Raw genomic sequence first — 20,558 nt, 5'->3', positions numbered from 1 at the left:
ATATATTTTTTTGCAGATTTATATAGCATGAACTCAGCCCAATGGCATTGGAACGCTTTACATGATCCCCATTTACATTACACAAGGTCACATTTTTTCTTTCCTTAGGCACGGGGAGATTAAGGGCCTGATTTAGATCTCAGCAGACTGGTTACTCCGTCACAAAGGTGATGATATCCCATTCGCCGAAATATAAATCCCATTATATCCTAAGGGATTCATATTTCGGCAGAGGGGATAGCCGTCACTATTGTGAAAGAGTAACCCGTCCGCCGAGACCTAAATCAAGCCCTATGAAATTTGCCAGGAATCACAGGATGTTGAGTTGACGTGGGATTCAAAGATGTTTCCCCAATTCGAAAGTCAGCAGCTCTGGCCATAATGCCACATCCGCTCCATGCAACCCTGCTGTCACCTTGACATTTCATTGATGCAAAAGACACTTTATTAGAATGTTACATTTAGCATGCTACTTGTCTGTTGCCAACCTCATACACAATGGAGTAGAGATCAATCCTCCCAAACGTTCTGGTTGGGTGCTCTTTGTGGATGGTTTGCGGTAGAGAGCAGACCTGAAATGATGACTTTGCAGGTTTGCACAGTCACGTCAAACTTACCTGGTAAAGGAAAATTATTTATTTTCTTATCCGTTTGAAAGGCTGCTCTACAGTCATCAAATCAAATGAAAATCGCCTTGGGCCATTTTAGCAAGGCCTCAGAAAGGATATACTACATTTGCAAAATGTTTGAAAAGTTTTGAGCAATACTCCATTACCCTTAAAAAGGATTTAGCATCATAAGACAGAAACTAAAACTTTGTTGTAGAAAGACAAGACATTAGGAAGCCAACAAATGCATAAGGTGTTAGAATATAGCATCCACCAAAGCTAACCTAAAGATAGCCCTACAAAGCTTTTACCCTTCCATGGGCATTAGAAATAGAAAACCCATTTGACGATATGCCAATGATAAATTAATCATGATACAAACATTGGCCCACACCCGACACAGTTCTTGGCTTAAAGATTTTTTTAACTGGATACAGGTGCAAAGGTGTTTATTCCTGCAAGTACAACAGCCGCAAACTATACAAAAGATTGTAGGCCCTATAAATCTTCACTAACTGTTTTCACTTTTTCCTCAGTGGCTCCTTCAAGAGATGAGAGTGAGTACCAGAATAAGATTCCTTCTTGAAGAGTAATGCAATGCCACATTTTTTTAAAGAAACACAATACATCAGAAAACAATTCTGAGCAGCTACAGCATGCATCCATATATATATATAGGTACCGCTGCTGCCACTGTTTCATTTACGTGCTTTTAAATACTGCACTGTCTTGAATTTGACCTGTCTTGTCCTCTAACTAGGAATTCTTACGTCTTTAATTGCACTTGCACTTTAGTAACTATCCATATCAGCGTCCGATACCAGCCACATCTCCCTTGACTAGCCCGGTATGGGAAACCAATGACGGCTGGTGGGGGCGAGTCTAGAGCAGTTCCTGCCATTTAATGTCGGCTGCAGTGCGGGCGCCACAAAGGCAAGCCCGTCTGCGACTGTCTGGGGCTAGAGGCTAGTCATTATGCCCAAATATTAACTTACTCAATGCTCAAACTAAAAAAATTGTATTCTACTGACTTAACTCCACCACTTGTTCCAGATTAGTTAACTTGGGGATTATGAACCTCAGGGGCTTTCTTCTTGAACTCAATCCGCCATACTCCGCAGAAGATATCAGTCCTAGGCAGGATAGCCATGGGATGATTCAATTAACAATCATATATCTGAACACATGGTCAATGGTGAAACATCAACTGGAAATATTTCATTCATTAGACTCCGCTAAACCAGATATACTCCTATTAACTGAAACATGGATTTCCCATGAGTCCACTCTTGACATCCTTGCCACACTCCCAGGCAACTATTTCATTCTTCAGACTAATCGGGCCTCAGGGATAATAGGTGGAGGTTGCTGTCATGATTCACCAAGGGTTAAAGTTCCCCGCCCTAGACATCACTTCAGTAGAAAGTTTAGTTCTCAAACTTGACTCCACCCCCTGATCTGTTTCCTGATTTATAGCCCCCTCGCTATATGCCCTATATCCCCCAATTACTGGGGGAACAAATATTCCATGTAGTAATAAACCATGCCAAACTTTTACTGGTTGGTGACTTTAACTACTGGGGAAATTATGAGAAAGGCGTCTCAAGCTTCTCAGAACTGACCTACTTAACAGGTTGAACTGTGTCCAACATGTGACATCTCCCACTCATATAAAAGGACACATCCTTGACCAAGTCCGGACCTCCAACCTCACGGTGTCCTCCCTGACAGTTTCCCCATGCACCTGGTCTGATCATCTGTTAATAAAGTTTACCCTTACTAACTTGTCTATCGCTAAACCCACAGCGAGGTGGGGCCTAATGGCTAGGAATCTGACTCATATTAACTTAACAGCAACGCCTTCTGTAACTCATTGGCAATCACTGTGCCTATGAAAAATGACTCCATTAACCAAAACGAAAAAAATATCCAATCGTGGTTAGCGGCCATGAGTAACATCTATGCCCCTCTTAGGAAAATTAAAACAGCAAGGCGCCAAGATGCTCAGAAATGGTTCTCAGAAGACTTAAAACGTAAAAAACTTGAGCCCTTTCCTGCACTGAACGTATCTGTAGATGGAACTATTCTTCAAATAAAAAAGGTATATACCAATACCAACTTAAGCAAAATAAAAACTCCATCCTGCAAACTAAGGCCACCTACTTCTCAAAAAGATCCTGAACTCAACAAACAAATCCAAAGACATATTTGTGATTGTTTCAGAGTTATCTAATCCAGATAGTTACAGCAATATTGGTCCCCACTCTATCATCATGTAATTCCCTGAATGCCTATTTCATTGACAAAATCATTATCAACAAATCCAGCATACCGGGTAATTCTTTCCTTGACACTCAACCACCTGCCTCTAGGAATCCTCATTCTCTGCATCAATTCCCCCATAATTAGTAGAGAACTCTTTCTGGACCTGCTGACTAGAGTCAAATCAGGATCTCCTTCTGACAGCGGCCCCGTCATATTTTGAGGGACGTTTTTTTATCCTGACCTCTCTCTACTGAACGACTCATTAATCCAGGGCTCTTTTCCCAGAGCCGTCAAAGAAATAATAGTAGTTCAATTAATCAAGACAATAGGCGCAGATCCTCTAAGTATTGCTCCATCTCATTGCCCCCCTTTTGGCTAAGGTACTGGAACCCCACGTTGCCTCTGCTCTTTTGTCGAACAGTCCCTATTCCTTGACTCCTCTCATCAAGCTGGCTTCCGCCCTTCCCAATCTACTGAGGCAGTAGTACTCACCGTACTAGACGAAATGACAAAAGAATGAGACAAGAGCACTACTCAGGCACTAGTGCTCCTTGATCCATCTGTGGCTTTCGACCCAGTCGACCATGAACTCTTGGTGAACCATGTCAGGGATGTGGGGGTCCAGCGATTTGTCCTCAAATGGCTCACGTCCTTCTTAGATGGTCGCTCCCAATCGGTCTGACTTTCCCTAGTCACGGCTCCCAAAGTGAAATTGACCTGTGGCATGCCGCTGGGATCATCCCTGTCCCAGCACTTGTTCAATTTGTACCTTATTCCATTAGTTCAGTCGCTGGGGGAAATGAACGTGTGCACTGTTAACTATGCAGATGGTAGGGGAGGCGGAGCTTGCCGGCAACCGCGATGGCTGCTTGAGCCTCAAGTCCATTGCGCTATTAACGTTATTCTGCATTTATCCTGCATCAGTAGACTTCGCTGATGCACCCTGGGCTTTCCCTGCACCTGTGGACGGACGGAGCTCGCAGCGGTGATCTCACGCCCGAGCTTGGGCACCGAAAACAGGGAGAGAAACGCTGCAAAGGACAGGCGGCGGGAAGGCCTGATAGCCACGTCCTGGAGTAAGAGATGTGCCCGGGTGACGTGACACGAAGAGCGGCCAGCGAGTAAACCGACACTGGGGGAGACCTAGCCTCGAAGCCGGGGGGCCCTGGATTGACTCGCGCCCCCCGGCCATAACACCGACCGGGGAGCTGCGGTGCCGGAAGCGGTACCCCCCCCCATCTCTCCTCCTCCCCTCCCATTTGCTACCATTTAAGGAGATGACTCTGGCGCAACGGCGAGAGCACCAGTGGGGGGCTGCAGATGGACAGCGTAAGATGGTTACGTGAGGCGGCTGTCTGTGCCGCTTCGCAAACTGGGAACGGTGTCACCCAAGCGAGGTGCGCTCTGGAGGCGCAACACGGAGTTCTCTACCATAGCCCCCCGACAATGGAACCCCTCGGTCATTGAGAGGGTGTCCTTACATTGGACTTTGGCAAGAGGGGTACTGCGGAGTTAGCTTTCGCCTCTACTCCGCTTGGAGCCCTCAGACTGAGGCATACAGTGGGACATAGGGCGCTCTGGTGACCAGATTTTGCCACGAGGGGCACTGTGAGGGGGCCATCGCAGGCTTCATGCAACAAGTTGGCGGGCTGGGGCGGCGGCCTGCCTCGAAGGGAACGCGGCGACCTTCCAGTCCTCTTAAGTAAATCACACTGAAGTAGGAGTGTGCAAGTGAAGCCCCACACAACCCCAAGTTAAGGAGGAGGCACGATATTCAAGCTGGAGGCGCTGAAGGATAGGCCCATTGCGCAGACAAATCTTCTACGTCGGATAGAGGTATAGGGAGGTGCGGGATACAGCAGGCAATTACAAACCCCCACGCTGCACTGCACACACTGCGGCCGTAGCGCTCATTGACTGTTGGCAGGATAGGCAAAGGAGACAAAACGCAAAGTAAGCTGCCCTTTGAGCAGAGGAGCCTACAGTCGCAGGGGACCCTGGCCGAAGAAAGCACACATACGCAGATGGCAAAAGACCCAGCAGCAAGTGCAGACATAAAGATTATGCTTTTGTCCATTAAAAAGGTCTCCAGACCAGTATGGCCTCGCTGGGCTCGAAGATAGACACCCTTACTTATAGGATGGACCATATGGCGGAGCGTCTCGACAAACATGCGGAACGACTAGATATGTCGGAGAGGAGGCTAACTGAGGTAGAGGAGGCCCAAACGGTCTGGACACTGATCACAAAAAGCTGGAAAGAAGCATGCAAGCTCTTCAAGATAAAACATAGGATTTGGAGGCCCGCTCACGACGCTGTAATCTCCGCATTACGGGCCTTCCAGAAACAACCCAGACGGGCAACATGGCGCAAATTTGTGGATTTTTTATTTTTGCGTGTTCGCGGGTGTTTGCGGGGAACTTTGCGTATTCGCGAGGCGCTTTGTGTGTTCGCAGGTTTTTTTTGCCTGGTTCATCACTGCCACCCTCTTGTTTTTTATGCCCTTCTGCCCTCTGTACCACTTGTTTTTGTGCCTTTCTGCCCTCCGCCCCACTCTTGTTGTGCCCTTTTGCCCTCTGCCCCACTGGTTTCTGTGCCCTTCTGCCCTCTTCCTAACTCATGCCCTCTGTCCCACTTTGTGCCCTTCTGCCCTCAGCCATAAATCAGCTTCAACAGGAAGCACTAATAGATAAAGTATAACAGGTGCTTGAGTTGACGGTCAAATTAAGTTACACAGTCATTAATCATTGGGGTGAATCACCCCAATCAGTTTGGGGTGATTAATGATTGTGTAACTGAATTTGAGATTCAACTCTAGCACCTGCTTTACTTTATCTATTAGTGCTTCCTGTTGAAGCTGACTTTTTGTAACTATTTTAGAGGCTCTGACAGCTTGCCGGCGCCACTCTAAAATAGTTACAAAAAGTCAGCTTGAACTTTTGACCCAATCGGTTCCGCTCACGGATTTTGCGGGAAATTCGCAAATCTCGAGGATTGCGAATTTACCAAAAATCCGCAAAATCCGCGAGCAGAACGGATTTTCCACCCATGCTTAGTCAGATTGCCCCTGCCAGGTTGGCAGTGGCTACCGCCAGCCTGACGGGGGCAATCCGCCCGCCATCCTAATGGGCCCCATAATGCCCATTCCACCCGCTTTTTCTGCAAATCACATTCCAGGTAATATATGCCATTTGTCACATATGTTGAGTGACTGCCAACATAATACTAAGAAAGTCTGTAAAAAAAAGTACTGATTCATAGTAAAAAGAAAACAAAGTAGTGATCTTAACCTACACTGAAAGCGACCAGAAGCAATGGTGGGGAAAGTGGCCATTGGGTGCCATATAACAGCAGAGACTGATGCATGACCTGCATACCTATTGCTAACATAATACACAGCTGCCAATACACATATTTACAATGAAGCTAGCTGTTGGGAATGGCACTTTTTGCAGGGTTATCCCCAAACCTTTTGCTTCTTCCTCCTATTTTTTCCTGCCATGTGTGTGTTGGCTATAGCACTCTGGGCACTTGCGATCACCGGGACAACAATGGGCACACTGTCTTCTCCTACAATGATGGCACACCTTCAAAACACCACCTTACATTTCCTACCCTGTACCAAGCTGGCAGCTCTTCACTCTGCTGACACCATTTCACCATTTCACAACTACCTGACATCGCTGCTATTGCTGGCACCAGCAATGGATGCTGTGATTGCATAGTGTCCATCAAAGAAGCAGCTGGTGCCCTACCCTGAGCCATCTGGCATAAAACTCACCGTGCATCTCAGTACATATGAGTGCACCAATGCTCTCTCTGCTTCTATGAAATACAAGCCTTGGCTACCGTTGTTACTGTTTTTGCATTTATTTAGCGCTTACTTTATTAGTTACTTTGTGATAGATCATATTAATACCACTTTGGTGTGGTCATTAGTGAGGGCTAGGTGGTCTCAGGTGAATGGTTTGTGAGCTAGATTGGCTGGCAGAGATTAGATAGTTTAAGGTTGCAAGAGTAGGGTTTTAAAGAGGAAGAGGTTGTGGTCTATGAAATGAGGTGTCAGTCAGTAGCAGAATTACAGTAAAAGAGATAAAGGGAGACAGGCAAGAGACTGAGAGAAGGCTGTACTCAGAAATAGAAAGCATACAGAGAATAAAAGGCAAGAAGAGGGCCCCCCCACGAAAAAAGAAAGGACAGGAATTAAGCGGAAGTCAAGGTCAATTTTTCGTGCTTGGTTTTATCAGTATTGTGGGAGGCTTTCTGAGATAACCAGCAATCTGAGCAGGTAAACTGACACAAGGTGGCAACACGTGTCTGTGAGGCTGCAGAGAGGCGGAATATGGTGAGTGGGGGGCGGGTGAAGCCATAAAAAGGGGCACATGCCAAAAAATTTCCAGGATTTAACCTGATAATTGTGGATTCCAGTCAATTGTCACAATAGCTGTTCAGGGACAGCCTCAGCAGTGTAGGCCTGAAGGTAAAAACAGGGTTAGGAGTGATGATGTCTGTCTGCCCCCTGAGTAGGGGGGCCCGACACACTCATTATCAGTTAAATGATGAATCTTGTTAGTCACGTTTTATAGCCTTGATCTATCAAGAATCTTCCAGTTCACCATGCACAGCCCAGCCAACTCCATGGAAAGTGTTTGGTAAGTGGAACCCTGCTAAACATTTTGCACCTCGTATTTTATGACTAAGTAAAATGTGCAAACTAGCAAATACATTATAACACACTCTAAACAGACCTGCCTCAAGATTTGTCTCTTTACCAAAGTTATTGCACACACCATGTGTGATTTCTTTCCATGGCACACACTAATTGAATATGAAATCTAATATGTTAAATGATCGAGCAGTTATGCTGTGGCAAAATCACCATACTGCCACAGGATGTAAATATATTGCGGTATACCACAGCATGTTATGTGGCTCACGCGCACCTGTGCATTACAAGGGTATATGAAGAGCAAGCAAGCACACTCAGCTTGTGTCAGGAGATGGGTCCTACACTCTTAAAATGTTTATCTCAGGAGATTTCATTATAACATCACATGTTCCAGGAAGAATTTATTCTAAGACATATCTGGCCATGTTTGACAGAGGAAGAAAGATGATGATGTAGTTTGATGGTCCATTACATGTCACATTGCAGTGGCATATAGCGAGCATTTGAAAGTTGTGGGGCATAAATAGCTGCTTCAAAAATTGAACAGTGTTTGAGTGAATGAGTGAGTCTGGAATTTTCTCAAGATCCAGGGTTGTTTATCTTTCCCAAGAAAATGGTGTCAAACTCTATTTTTAAGCACACTTTCCTGATAAATGGACTAAAGTGTTTTAGCTACTATAAACAGTTCAAAAAATCTGGGTATGAAATGTCATGCCTCATAATTTTTCAGAAAAGGAATGTAGCATCTTCATTCACTTTTACATTCCTTCTCCTTTCAGTATTACACCCTGCAGATTCCAAAAAGATTCTCTGTCAAATGGTCATACGGTAACATAACAGGTGTATTTGTAAAGGGCACGATTAACCTAAGGTGTCCTGGCGCTGAATAACAGATGTTTATTGTTACCCAACTCAATGGCACTCAAATGGATGAAAGGCTGAGTGGACCCACCCGGATTTGAACCTGTGACCATGAGGTCGAACACAGGGCCCTGCAGTGGGTGCATTAGTCCACTGAGCCACCATAGGAAGGAGAATCAACTTGTAAGAGGCAGGATGGAAAAACCTAAAGTTACACAAATTGTAGACCCATGGGCCGGAGACCACTGGGCTATACCAGTGTTACAAGGCACAGGCTGAAAGGATAGGATTCAAATTAGAGAGACCTTACAGGACCAGGCAGTAGACAGTTTACTCCAATCTTGCTGAAGATAGCAGAGGTGATTAGATAATAAAAGGCGTTATCAGCACCGTTGAGGACACTCCTGTACACAGGTCATAAAACAATGTCTGTAGCAGTTAGTGCCCTATGGACCTAGGAAATAAAACTATAAATAAGCCTTCGGAACTCAGCATGAATTATTACTCACAAATCAGCTTTAAATATATTTTGGAAATGCAGTTATTTGCACAAATGTTACTATCAAACACAAACTTTTCATTTTGGATAAATATGCTCATTTACCCCAATGCTCCGAATTCCCATGAAAAGAATACAATTTTGACCTTAAATCTCGGTTTTTTTTATGTTTAGTATGTACACGTGGCATCTCCAAACCTCAGCCCATCAATATTAGAATACTGGACTGTTGAGAGCTCAATTGAAGACAATGGAGTAGCTCCAGGCTTATAATGGATGGTATACAGCCAGAGCGCCAACATTCCAGTGTTTTTTTTCTTTGTGTTTCTCCCTTTTTAATTTAAAGCATTCTACCCTTAGCGGGTGGAATATTCTAATTATCTTATAGCTATTCTGTCGTTGGGCTTTACTGGTTTTTAAAATGTCTTCTTCCTCGTTATAGTCCCTTGCCTACAGCACAGGCCTATAACTCTGGTTCAGGGCTTTTAATGTAGCCTTATAGCCCGCCGTAGAGGGCTATACCGGCTATTAAAGGCCCTTCCCAGCGTTAAAGGCCCCGAGCCGAAGGCGAGGGCCTTTAACAAGGGAGAGGGACTTTAATAGCGGTATAGCCCATCTACGGAGGGCTATAAGGCTATTAGAACATTCTGTCACTAGAGGACAGAATGTTCTAACAAAAAAAACAAAGCCTTTTGGAAGCGTGAGGGGATTGAAATCCCCTCAGGCTCCCTGAAGCCTTTGTTCACAGCCAGAGCTGTGAGCAAAGAAACACTGGAATGTTGGAGCTCCAGGCGCATACCAGCCATTATAAGCCCAGAGCACTCCATTGTTTTCAATGGAGCTCCCAACATTCCAATGTTCTAATAACTTGGATTTAGACCTCGTCTGGGGGCTATAAGCCTATATTATAAAATGAGCAAATATACTTTGCCACACATAGACAGATTTGGCCTTCATGCTCAATTATCATTATTATCAAATAGCAGTGATCTTTACCATATGTCAATGACTTTCACCACAATTATTTATAGGGTACCACAATTATGTCAGGAATGCCGCCAATACGACAAGTGGGTCCACTGATGTTATGCCAGGGCCACCATTCTAAGCAAAATAAAATATTCCCCATAGAATCGTTTATGAACAAATCTTCACTAAACGTTCATTTATTACTTTGCCAGGGCACTGGTAGTTAAGGTGTGTTTGAAAGCCGGGGTGCCTTAGTGCAGTTTTCACCCTACATGAGTGATACTGTATTTATGGTGGCCTTGTGTTTCATTGTTCTTTTCGCCACTTTCATACAGACTTTTGATGTTCTTGGTGGATTTTACAGGCTCTTTAAACAGACAGCAGTAGGCAGTTTCCATTTTTGCTCATGTTAGTTCCAGACTCCTGTAAGGTATAAATGGTGGCCCTGTTGGTGTAGAGAGGCCCTCATTAAAGGAAAGCTGGGAACGATCCTTTAAATAGATGGCCCACCGAAGTTAATATGGGGCAATCTAATGTTCAACATAGAGAGGGTGGGACATGACACTGAGGTTAGATACGACACACACGCAACTGAAAAAAACACAAACATGTGCCGGCACATTGACACTTGAACACACACATTCAAGTACTAGCAAATGCACACTCACTTCCCCCACCAGCAAAATGACTTTCCACCCCACAGCGCCCAATCCTACCTCCTCCCACAGCCATCCAGTCTCGCTCCTTCTCCACAGGTGTAGCCTGTATGTGCTACATTGTTCTTAGGTGTTTAGCTGTTCATCTCACCCAACATGCAACCTTCACTGTGGCAGTGGCCTTTTACTCATTGTGAAGCACCACCTCCCAGTGCTTAAATTGTAAAACAATTGAGGTCAGGTGCCCAAAGCTCTGCTCAGAGTCAAGTCAAGTCATAAAATTTGTATAGCGCACTACATACCCAGAGGGTGTCAAGGCGCTTAGGAGGAGGAGGAGGATTATTTGTCAAATATCCACGTTTTAAGCTGTTTTCTGAACGCTAGGTGGTTCTGGGTGAGGCGGAGGTAAGCGGGGAGTGAGTTCCATGTTTTAGCAGCCAGGTAAGAAAAGGATCTGCCTCCCATGGTGGTCTTGTTGATGCGAGGTACAGTGGCGAGGGCTTGGTCGGAAGAGCGTAGTTGGCGGGAGGGGGTGTAGAAGGACAGTCGAGAGTTGAGGCAGTCTGGTCCGATGTCGTAAAGTGATTTGTGTGCGTGGGTGAGCAGTCGGAAAGTGATCCTCTTATTGACGGGTAGCCAGTGGAGGTCTTTAAGGTGACCAGAGATGTGTTTGTTGCGTGGGATGTCTAGTATGAGCCTGGCTGAGGCGTTTTGGATTCGTTGGAGTTTCTTCTGGAGTTTAGCGGTGGTACCTGCGTAGAGGGTGTTTCCGTAGTCCAGTCGGCTCGTGACCAGGGCGTGGGTGACTGTTTTCCTAGTTTCGGAGGGGATCCAGCGAAATGTTTTTCTGAGCATGCGAAGAATGTTGAAGCAGGAAGAGGATACGGCGTTGACTTGTTTGTTCATTGAGAGTGAAGAGTCCAGAATGACTCCAAGGTTCCGTGCGTGGTCTGTCGGGATGGGTGCTTTTCCGAGGGCTTCTGGCCACCAGGAGTCGTCCCAAGCAGAGGGGGATGTGCCTAGGATGAGGACTTCTGTTTTGTCTGAGTTCAGTTTCAGACGGCTTTGTTTCATCCATTCGGCGACTTCTTTCATTCCTTTGTGCAGGTTAGCTTTGGCGGCGCCGGGGTCATTGGTGAGAGAAAGGATCAGTTGAGTGTCGTCCGCGTAAGAGATGATGTTGAGGTTGTGTTGGCGTGCGATGGCCGCGAGGGGGCTCATGTATACGTTGAAGAGGGTGGGACTGAGTGAGGATCCTTGAGGTACGCCGCAGATGACTTCAGAGGCCTCGGACTTGAATGGAGGAAGGCGGACTCTCTGGGTTCTACCGGTGAGGAACGAGGTGATCCATTCCAGTGCTTTTCCTTGGATTCCGATGTTATTGAGGCGTTGTAGAAGGGTGCTGTGGCAGACTGTATCGAATGCTGCAGAGAGGTCGAGGAGGATGAGGGCGACTGTGTCTCCATTGTCCAGTAGAGTTCGAATGTCGTCTGTTGCTGCGATGAGGGCGGTCTCAGTGCTGTGTTTTGCTCGGAAGCCAGATTGTGAGGGGTCGAGGGATTTGTTGGCTTCGAGGAAGGCGGCGAGCTGGTTGTTGACGGCTTTCTCGATGACTTTGGCCGGGAATGGAAGAAGCGAGATGGGGCGGTAATTTTTGAGTTCGGTGGGGTCCGCTGTTGGTTTTTTCAGAAGGGCGGTGAGTTCAGCGTGTTTCCAGTCTTCAGGGAAGGTAGCGGAGTTGAAGGAGCAGTTGATGACGTCTCGGAGGTGCGGTGCTATGACGGAGTCTGCTTTGTTGAAGATGTGGTGAGGGCATGGGTCTGTGGGGGATCCTGAGTGGATGGAGTTCATCAGGCGGATGGTGTCTTCAGTGGAGATTGGCTTCCAGTCGTTAAGGGTGTTCACGGGGGGAGGATGGACAGCAGACGGTAGGGTGGGTTGGTTTCCGGGTTGGTTGTCAAAGCTGTTGTGGATGTCTGCAATCTTGTTGTGGAAAGAAGAGGCTAGGGAGTCGCAGAGGGTTTGAGAGGGGGTGATGTCGTTGGAGTTGGCCGAGGGATTGGAAAATTCCTTGACAATGTTGAAAAGTTCCTTGCTGTTGTGAGCGTTGTTGTCGAGTCGATCCTTGAATGCTGCTTTCTTGGCTTTTCGGATTAGTTGGTGGTGAGTGCGGGTGGCGTTTTTGAAGGCGTCCTTGGTGCTGGTGGTTGGGTCTTTTTTCCAGGCCTTTTCAAGGGAGCGGCAGAGTTTCTTGGACTTCTTGAGATCATCGTTGAACCATGAGGCCTTCTTGCTGCCAGGTTTGTTTTGATGTTTTTTCAGAGGTGCTAAGGTGTCAGCGGTGTTGGATAACCATAGGGTGAGATTAGCGGCGGCTTCGTTAGCGTTGGAGGAGGGGGCTGGGGTGTGTTGAAGGAGCGATGCGGAGATTTGGTCTGTGGCGATTTTGTTCCAGTTCCTTTTCAAGGTAGGTTGGAGGTGGATGCTGGGTTTTGGTTTGTTGTAGGTGAAGTGAACGCATCTGTGGTCAGTCCAGATGAGGTCCGTAGTGTGGCTGAAGGAGACATGGTTGCTGGAGGTGAAGATGGGGTCGAGTGTGTGACCTGCGATGTGGGTGGGGGAAGTGACCAGTTGTTTAAGTCCGAGGTTGGAGAGGTTGTCCACGAGGGTGGCGGTGTTGCGGTCGTTGATCTTATCGAAGTGAAAGTTGAGGTCTCCCAGAAGGATGTATTCTTTGGAGGGGAGCGCGTGTGGAGTGATGAAGTCCGTGATGTCTTCACTGAATTTTGCGCGGGGTCCTGGTGGCCTGTAAAGGAGGGTGCCTCTGAGTGTGGTCTTGGGGTCGATGTGGATCTGGAAGTGAAGGTGTTCGGAATTGGCGAGGTTGGCGTCAGAGCTGGTTGAGATGCGGATAGATTTCTTATGGACTATAGCGATTCCTCCTCCTGTGTGGCTGGTGCGGTCCTTGCGTGTGATCTTATATTCATCAGGGATGGCAATGGTGATGTCTGGTGCTGAGGAAGCATTCATCCATGTTTCCGTAAGGAAGGCGATGTCCGGAGAGATGGTGTCTAGTAGGTTCCATAGGTCGATGGCGTGCCTGTGGACTGATCGGGTGTTGAGAAGGATACAATGTAGGTGGTTGGGGTCGGGTATCTGTGGGAGGCCCGCAGCCGGAACAAGCAAGGGCCTCATTACGATGTTGGGCGGAAACTTTCCGCCCGACACCATCGCGGATTCTGAACCGACCGAGTCGCGGTTAAAGTTTCATTGTTTCCTATGGGAGCTGGTCGGTCCGGACTGGGAACCGAAGCCGGTCCTGGCAAACTGCTCAGCCGGCCCCCCGGGAGGGAGGGGGGTTGTTAGACCTGACATCATTGGCTTGAGTCTCTCCTCCATTTTTTCTGTTTGCCTCCACTGTTTTACGATGTTTTGCTGGATAATGCTTTGGGCGCTGTGCCACTGCTGATCAGTGCCACAGTGCAAGTGCTCCCTATGTTAAATTGATGTATAGATTGAATTCCATGTTTGGCTTATTTGGTTTACTGTCAGTCCCTAGTCTAGTGCACCAGGAGTGCCGGGGCTTGTAAATACAAATGCCGCTCGTGGGCTTGCAGCACGTGTTGTGCCACCTACCAGAGCGGCCTCGTAAAAGAATGTCTACGGGTCGGTCATTGCGAGATCTACGTGCAGTCTGGTACTGTCACGCTGACTGCGCAAGTACACCTACTTGCCAGTCCCTAACCCTTCCCTTAACTTCATGTTAGTCACCCCTATGGTAGGCCCGCGGGCAGGGTGCGTTGTAAGTATAAGGTAGGACACGCCTGACCAAGTTGGCATGTCCTAATAGTGAATTACAGCCATCTTCGTTTCTCACTATTGCGAGGTAACCTGCTCTCCATTAGTTAGAATGGGCCGCCGGGATTATTAATGCTATAATCCTAGCTGGCTCGGGGAGCATGGTGCAATGTCGAGTTTGGTATCCCTGAACTCGGGGTTTAATTACGCATCCGTTGGTGTGGATGGTTTTTGGACTCTGGGTTTGAAAATAGCACTTTTAGATAGTGTCTATTTTCTTGTCTAACCATTTCTGGTTTCTGCTGGTTTTGCGTGTGTGTGACAGGAGCTGGGTGGCTCCAGAGGTCTGGATGAGTCAGTGTGGGATGAGTGGGACATTTGCGTTGAGAGTAGGGGGAGAGTAGTTGCTGATAGCCTGCCCTGCCTGATACAATACTGGCTCGACCTCCTGCCAAGCGGCTGATGGCTCTGTGCCTGCCATGGACGATCCTAGCCCCACCTCCTACCAGGAGGCCGGTAGCTCTGCTCCTGCCAGTGACAATACTGGCTCCACCTCCTGCTGGGCGTCTGAGGACCCAGCCCTGCTCAGTGAATAGGCCAGGTGCTTCTGCCTGGCTCCACCCACAACAGACCCAGGATGTTGGGAAATTCCCCTGCATGGACAAAGGGATCAAAGCCAAAAAGGGGTATAAGAGAAGGACCCCTGAACCAAGAATTTAGATCACTTCTGACAAGGAACCCTGAAACCAAGGACAAGAAGCCTGCTGATCCAAGGACTTGCCTACCCCTTCTGCCAGTGTGCTGTTTGCTGGGGGGACTCCTGCGGTGCTTCTTTATTTTTGCCAAGGAACCAGGAGAGAGGAACTGTGTGTGTACTCTCACGGTTTGCGAAGAAAATTTCCAAGGACTGGAAGAGTGCCAGTCTCCTGTTGAAGTCACAGGGCTAAAGGACTTCATCTGCTCAAGTGCTATTTGCTGGAACCTGTGAATCCAGCACCTCTGAAAAAACCAGCAATCTCGACGCCGCCGGACGTCGCCGAACCCAGCTCGACATAGTGAGTAACGGCTCCAGTGTCCCGCTTCCTCAACGCCGGCCGCCGGGCCCGATCGACGCCAGCAGCAACGCCAGTGAGTAGTGAGTTCGGCTCCAGCTCCAAGGGCCCTCGTGTCTGCACCGCTGCTGATCGCATCGCCCTCGTGCCCTCTCGACGCCGTGAGCGCTGCTCACTCTTGCAACATCATCATCGACATCGACGACTACTGAGGCCTGATCGACACCGAAGACGCGACGCCGGATTGCTCGACGCCGCTGATCATCGTGTGCTTCATTTTCCGACGGTACTGTGTTGTTGGGGGTCCGTGTGACTCCGGGCTCGACGCAGCGCTCCTCGCGGTCGACGCCGAACTTTTGGATTAACTTTGCCTCGACGTCGTGTAACTCCCGTGTGGGTTACATTGTTGCCAAGAACTGTGTTTCCAGGAAGAAGAGTTGATTTTGATACGAAAGACTTTGTGCTCAAGAAGAAACTACATTTGAACTATCATTTTCCCTTCCAAGAGTATTTATTAAGATTGTGTATATTTTTGTCGTAATTTGGTCTTGTGCTTAGCCTTATATAAAAATCCTTATTTTTATAATACTACTGTCGTGTCCATTTGTAGTGTATTCACTTTATTACTGTATGTGGTCATAAATGCTTAACGCACAGCCTCTGAGATAAGCCTGTCTGCTCTGCCAAGCTACCAAGGGGGTGAGCAGGGGTTATCAAAGGGTGTGATCCCCTTGCCCTGACTAGAAAAGGTGTGTCCCTATTTGTCAGAAGTGCATACCTCTGCCAACTAGAGACAGCCGGTTCTAACAGGGGTGCATCCGAGCTGTTTGTGAGGGCCAGTTTTGGCAGATTTTGTTACGGGGCCAATATTGCCAACCACCGGTAACAAAAATGGTCCCCAGGGGCCCAAAATCGGCCCCCACCCTGGTGGCCCACCGGGGAAACGCCTGGTGCCCGCTATGGCCAGTCCGGCCCTGGAGCTGGCGTTCCGACCGACAACCGGACGTAACACGGTATCCTATGGGAAAATGGGTTGTTTGAGGAAAACCCTGCACCTGGTAGCAGGCACCCCATTGTGTCTGCCACACAGTGCAGGGTTTTACAGGGGGGTCGCTTAGATACCCTCACAGCCCCCAACCGGAGGCCACAGGATGAATGGGGACCTGCTAGAGGTCCCCAAAAGTCACTCTTCTAAAGCCTTTTCATGTCGGACAGGCCAACTCAGAAAGACTGTTGGAAATCTACATCGTAATCGGTCAGTCGGAAATGCTGTCCATAGAGGTGCACAATGCGGTTCCGACCATCACAGATACTCCAAGAGCCAGTCGGAACCGATTCAGAATAACCATATGGTTTATTTCCGACTGCAAACATCAGCTGTGCCGCCGGAAACCCCTTTGCAGCCTGCCATTAGAGAACCTTTTTCTTGAGGGCAATACTTGGTTTTTTTTTTTTTTTTTTTTAGAGTTTTATATGACGAGAACTCGACCCAAAGGCATTGGAGTGCTTTACACAAGCACCAGTTGTGTTACAGATGGATTGGACACATTAATTTTGTTATACACGTTGAGATTAAATGATTTGCCCAGAATCATAGGATGCTGAGCGTCCCTGCTGAGACCCGAACCCGGGTCCCCAGCTTTGAGATCCACCACTCTAGCCGTTAGGCCACATCCTCTCCTCCAATGCTTGTGATACTGTTTTTTGCTGCAAAGGCCTGCCATGTAAGGTATAGAACGGATATGACGAAAAGGACATTTGGCCTCACTTAGAGTTTAGTAGGTGGCTGTCCAAGTGGTCATAACCTCCATCCTCCTAGCAGATGACTGTCCACTATATTTCTCTGAGCTTTCAGAGAAGCCGCCGCCACATACGCACTTCTGAAGACACTGCTGCTTAGTTGGGAGTTTGCCATGTTTCAATAAGACTCAGCAAAGTTATTATTTTTTCAAAAGCAAACTTTCAAAACAGGGATTTGTTTCTCCCAGAGTGTGGGGTCATTTTTATGTTTTCCTCATCAAGACCACCAGGGGTCGTATTACACAGAGTGCCACGGGGCGCAGCGGCCATGTGCACCCACTTTGTGCAGACCAGAGCACTTTGGTATTATAGAAGGGGCCCCTTCTATTATACAGATAGCGCTAAAGCACATGTAGCACCAGTGCTATCATTAGAGGGCATTCCCTCATTTGCATGGGGCGTTGCCTCATGCAAATGAACCACTTTGCCTCTGTGCCCACGCCCAATTATCGATGCAGGCGCAGAGATAAGCATGCTTTTAGGAGACGCACTGAAAGTGTACCACAAAAAGGTGGTGCTCTCAGGGCTTTAGGTGGGCCGGGTCTCAAGGGGTCTGAGCACCGGCAGTTTTTTTCAGGGGGCCTCGAAACGGGTCTCTATCGGGCTCTGTTTTGAGCCCTGACACAGGCGGTCCGTTTTTTTCCAGATTGCAGTGACCACAGTTTGCTGTCACTGCAGTCCGGAAAAAAGTATCAGGGCACAAAACAAAGCCTGATAGAGACCCGTTTCGAGACAGCAGGCACATGGATGTGCGCTGCTCACTTCTCAGTAGTAGAGAAGTTACAGCATGACGTCATGCCAGGGGAGCGTTGTGGGGAAGGGAAATCCTTTAAGAGTCATTTTCTTTCTGGATTTACCTTCTCTTTCTGAAACGCAAGAGCAGCAACATTGTGCTGGGTCACCAGGGATTTAATTGGAAGCTTTGTCAATATTATATAAAAGTCATAGTTGCAGCTTCTGCAACTAATAACCATTGACAAAGCCAATATTCCTTACTTATTGTAGGTATGATGTTACTTGTTGTATCAAATATCTGGATGCAATGACAGAAACAGCAAAATAGCAGTCGGGCAGCACACTATGCTAAGCACACATTTTTTTGCGTAAGTAATTTAAAGCCACGCCCCTAATTAAACTGGTCACGCCCCTTTGAAAGACCCCCCAGTTTTTTCATCCCACTTAAAGCCCTGGGTGCTCTTTCAGAGCGCTTCCTAAAGGCATCCTCTGCAGGGGATAAAGGGGTCTCGTGACGTCCCAGACATCACCTTGCAGGCGGGGGCAGTCAATCATAGCACCAGCCTGCAAGGGGATCTCTAAACGGGTGCCGCCTAACACAGAGCAGCTTTTAGGCAGCTGCTCCATATTTCTCTTAAAATGTGCCTACCCCAGGGCAGCACGAATTGTGGTTGCCCTGGGGGCAGCACATTCATTCTAATACTGCGTACTTTCCTTGTTAGCGCGAGGCGCACCTTTTGAAAGGTGCGCTGTGGCGCAAACAAGGAAGGTATCCGTAATACAGCCCCAGCTGTTTTTTGATGGATGCAAACATGAAAAAGTACATCTGAGGCCGTATTACACAATCATCCCGGGCGGCGCAATGGGTATTTGCACCCGCTCTATGCGCCCCCGAGGCACTTTGGTATTACAGAAGGGGCCACAGATGCTTGTCCAGCCCCTTTTGTAATACAGATAGCGCTGGTGCACTTACAGAGCCAGCGCTATCATTAGATGACGTTCCCTCCATTGCATGGGGGCGTGGCCAATGCAAATGAGAGAATCACTTTGCCTCTGCTCCTGTATTACTGACCTGGGCACTGAGGCAAAGAAGCTGGCTGGGGACACACTGAAAAAGCGCTTCAAAAAGGTAGTGCACCTTTTAAATGCAGCCCTCTAAAGGGATGAGGGACGCCCCCCCCATACATCCCCGTGCAGGTGGGTGCAGTCACTCCCTGCACCTGCCTTCAAAGGATCTCTGATCCCTTTTAACAGTGCAGGCGGTTGCAGCCTGAAAAAAGAAACACGGCGCAGCTTTTAAACAGCTGCTCTGTATTTCTCTTGACAGCGCATTCTTCTTGATAGGGCGCACTTTCCATGTTTGCACCCGCGCACCTGCTTTAGGGTGCGCTGTGGCGTAAACATGGAAAAGTGCGCCCTGGCTGTAATACGGGCCCAGGATGTCTGTACTAGTAGGGCGGGTGGTCGGTGGAGCTCGGACCCACTGAGCAGTGCCCGTGTTGCTGTCTAAGGTGTCCACCGGCGTTGCCTCGTCTGGCTCTACACATGACGCTCTCCCCGACTCTAAATAAAGTGGGCGGAGAACGCGCAATGTCTCCAAACTGCTGTGCGAAAATAAAATGCGATGGAACGCGGAGTATTTTTTTAAAAAATGTACTTTTCTAAAACAAGCTCCTGCTTTATCAAAATCAAATCAAGTGCTGCTGAGTCTGCCGTGCTGCTGAGTCTGCCATGCTGCTTTCATTTCCGTGCCCCCTGGTTAAAGTATTTCCATTGGTTTATAATGTTACCGCGTACAACGCTAGAAAAGCTTTGATCAAAGGAACATACGCATTTCAAACAAAACAAGTGCTCGTGCAATCAATATTCACAGCTGCAAACTCCAGCGCATTCATTCCAGTGCAATATACTGTGCATACTCGCACAATAAATATGACGGGCACTTTACCATAAATACCCTGCCCCAGGAATGCAGATTGTTGCTATGTTTTCCAGAGGGCAGGGTCTCAACAGCACCTCAATTAATCAAAATGAATAATGCATTTTTCCATTTAGAATTTCCGCAAATAACCACTAAAGTTCATATTGCCTTGTCGTAATAATTCCATAATAAATATAATGCAAAGGCTACACACCAGGGATATATACAACATTCTACAGAAAGCTCCCGGCTGGCAGTATCCTGCTGAGCCCTGTGATCTTAAGCAGATACGGATGCCCCCCTCCCATTCGCTCGTGGCCCCTGGATGTCTTACCTCTCGCGCGGGCGCTCGTCCCCCAGTAGCAGGCGCGCGCTGCGTGAGAGCCGACGCTGGCATCCGCGGAGCTCCGCGGCTCTGGCTGGTGCTGGCCGGTGAGCTGCTCTGCCGCGCGGCTGCCGCTACCTATGGTGAAGGAGACGGCTTGGCACGCGCCCGCACCTCAGTAACCCCTCACGCGCCTGACGCTTTCACCCTCTGATACTGCGTGCGACGCGGCAGCGTCGAAAACATCCCACCAAAAACTCTACTGCACAGAAAGGCGATGTACAAACAAACAGGCTTCCGGAAAGCGGTGTGCTTTGATATTATCACTTAGACTATACATCGGTAACCGGTTTTCATGTCGGGTCCTTTTTAGGCACAGCTACACCTATTATGTTAATGG

At 47.9% G+C, this 20,558-nt stretch overlaps 1 protein-coding gene across 1 annotated transcript in view; it reads right to left on the bottom strand.

The window, feature by feature from the left end:
• The window catches only part of LHFPL1 (LHFPL tetraspan subfamily member 1), a 281,990-nt gene extending 261,713 nt beyond the window's left edge, over positions 1-20,277 (bottom strand). Inside the window, exon 1 of the mRNA XM_086918417.1 lies at positions 20,168-20,277. The gene's annotated coding sequence lies outside the window, so the exon portion shown is untranslated. The remainder of the gene's footprint in view (positions 1-20,167) is intronic.
• Positions 20,278-20,558: the final 281 nt, after the last annotated feature.

Source organism: Lissotriton vulgaris, chromosome 4_1 (genome assembly GCF_964263255.1).
Source record: "Lissotriton vulgaris chromosome 4_1, aLisVul1.2, whole genome shotgun sequence".
Taxonomy (NCBI): Eukaryota; Metazoa; Chordata; class Amphibia; order Caudata; family Salamandridae; genus Lissotriton; species Lissotriton vulgaris.
Note: the sequence above shows the minus strand (reverse complement) of the source record. Positions and strands in the feature narration are given on the sequence as shown.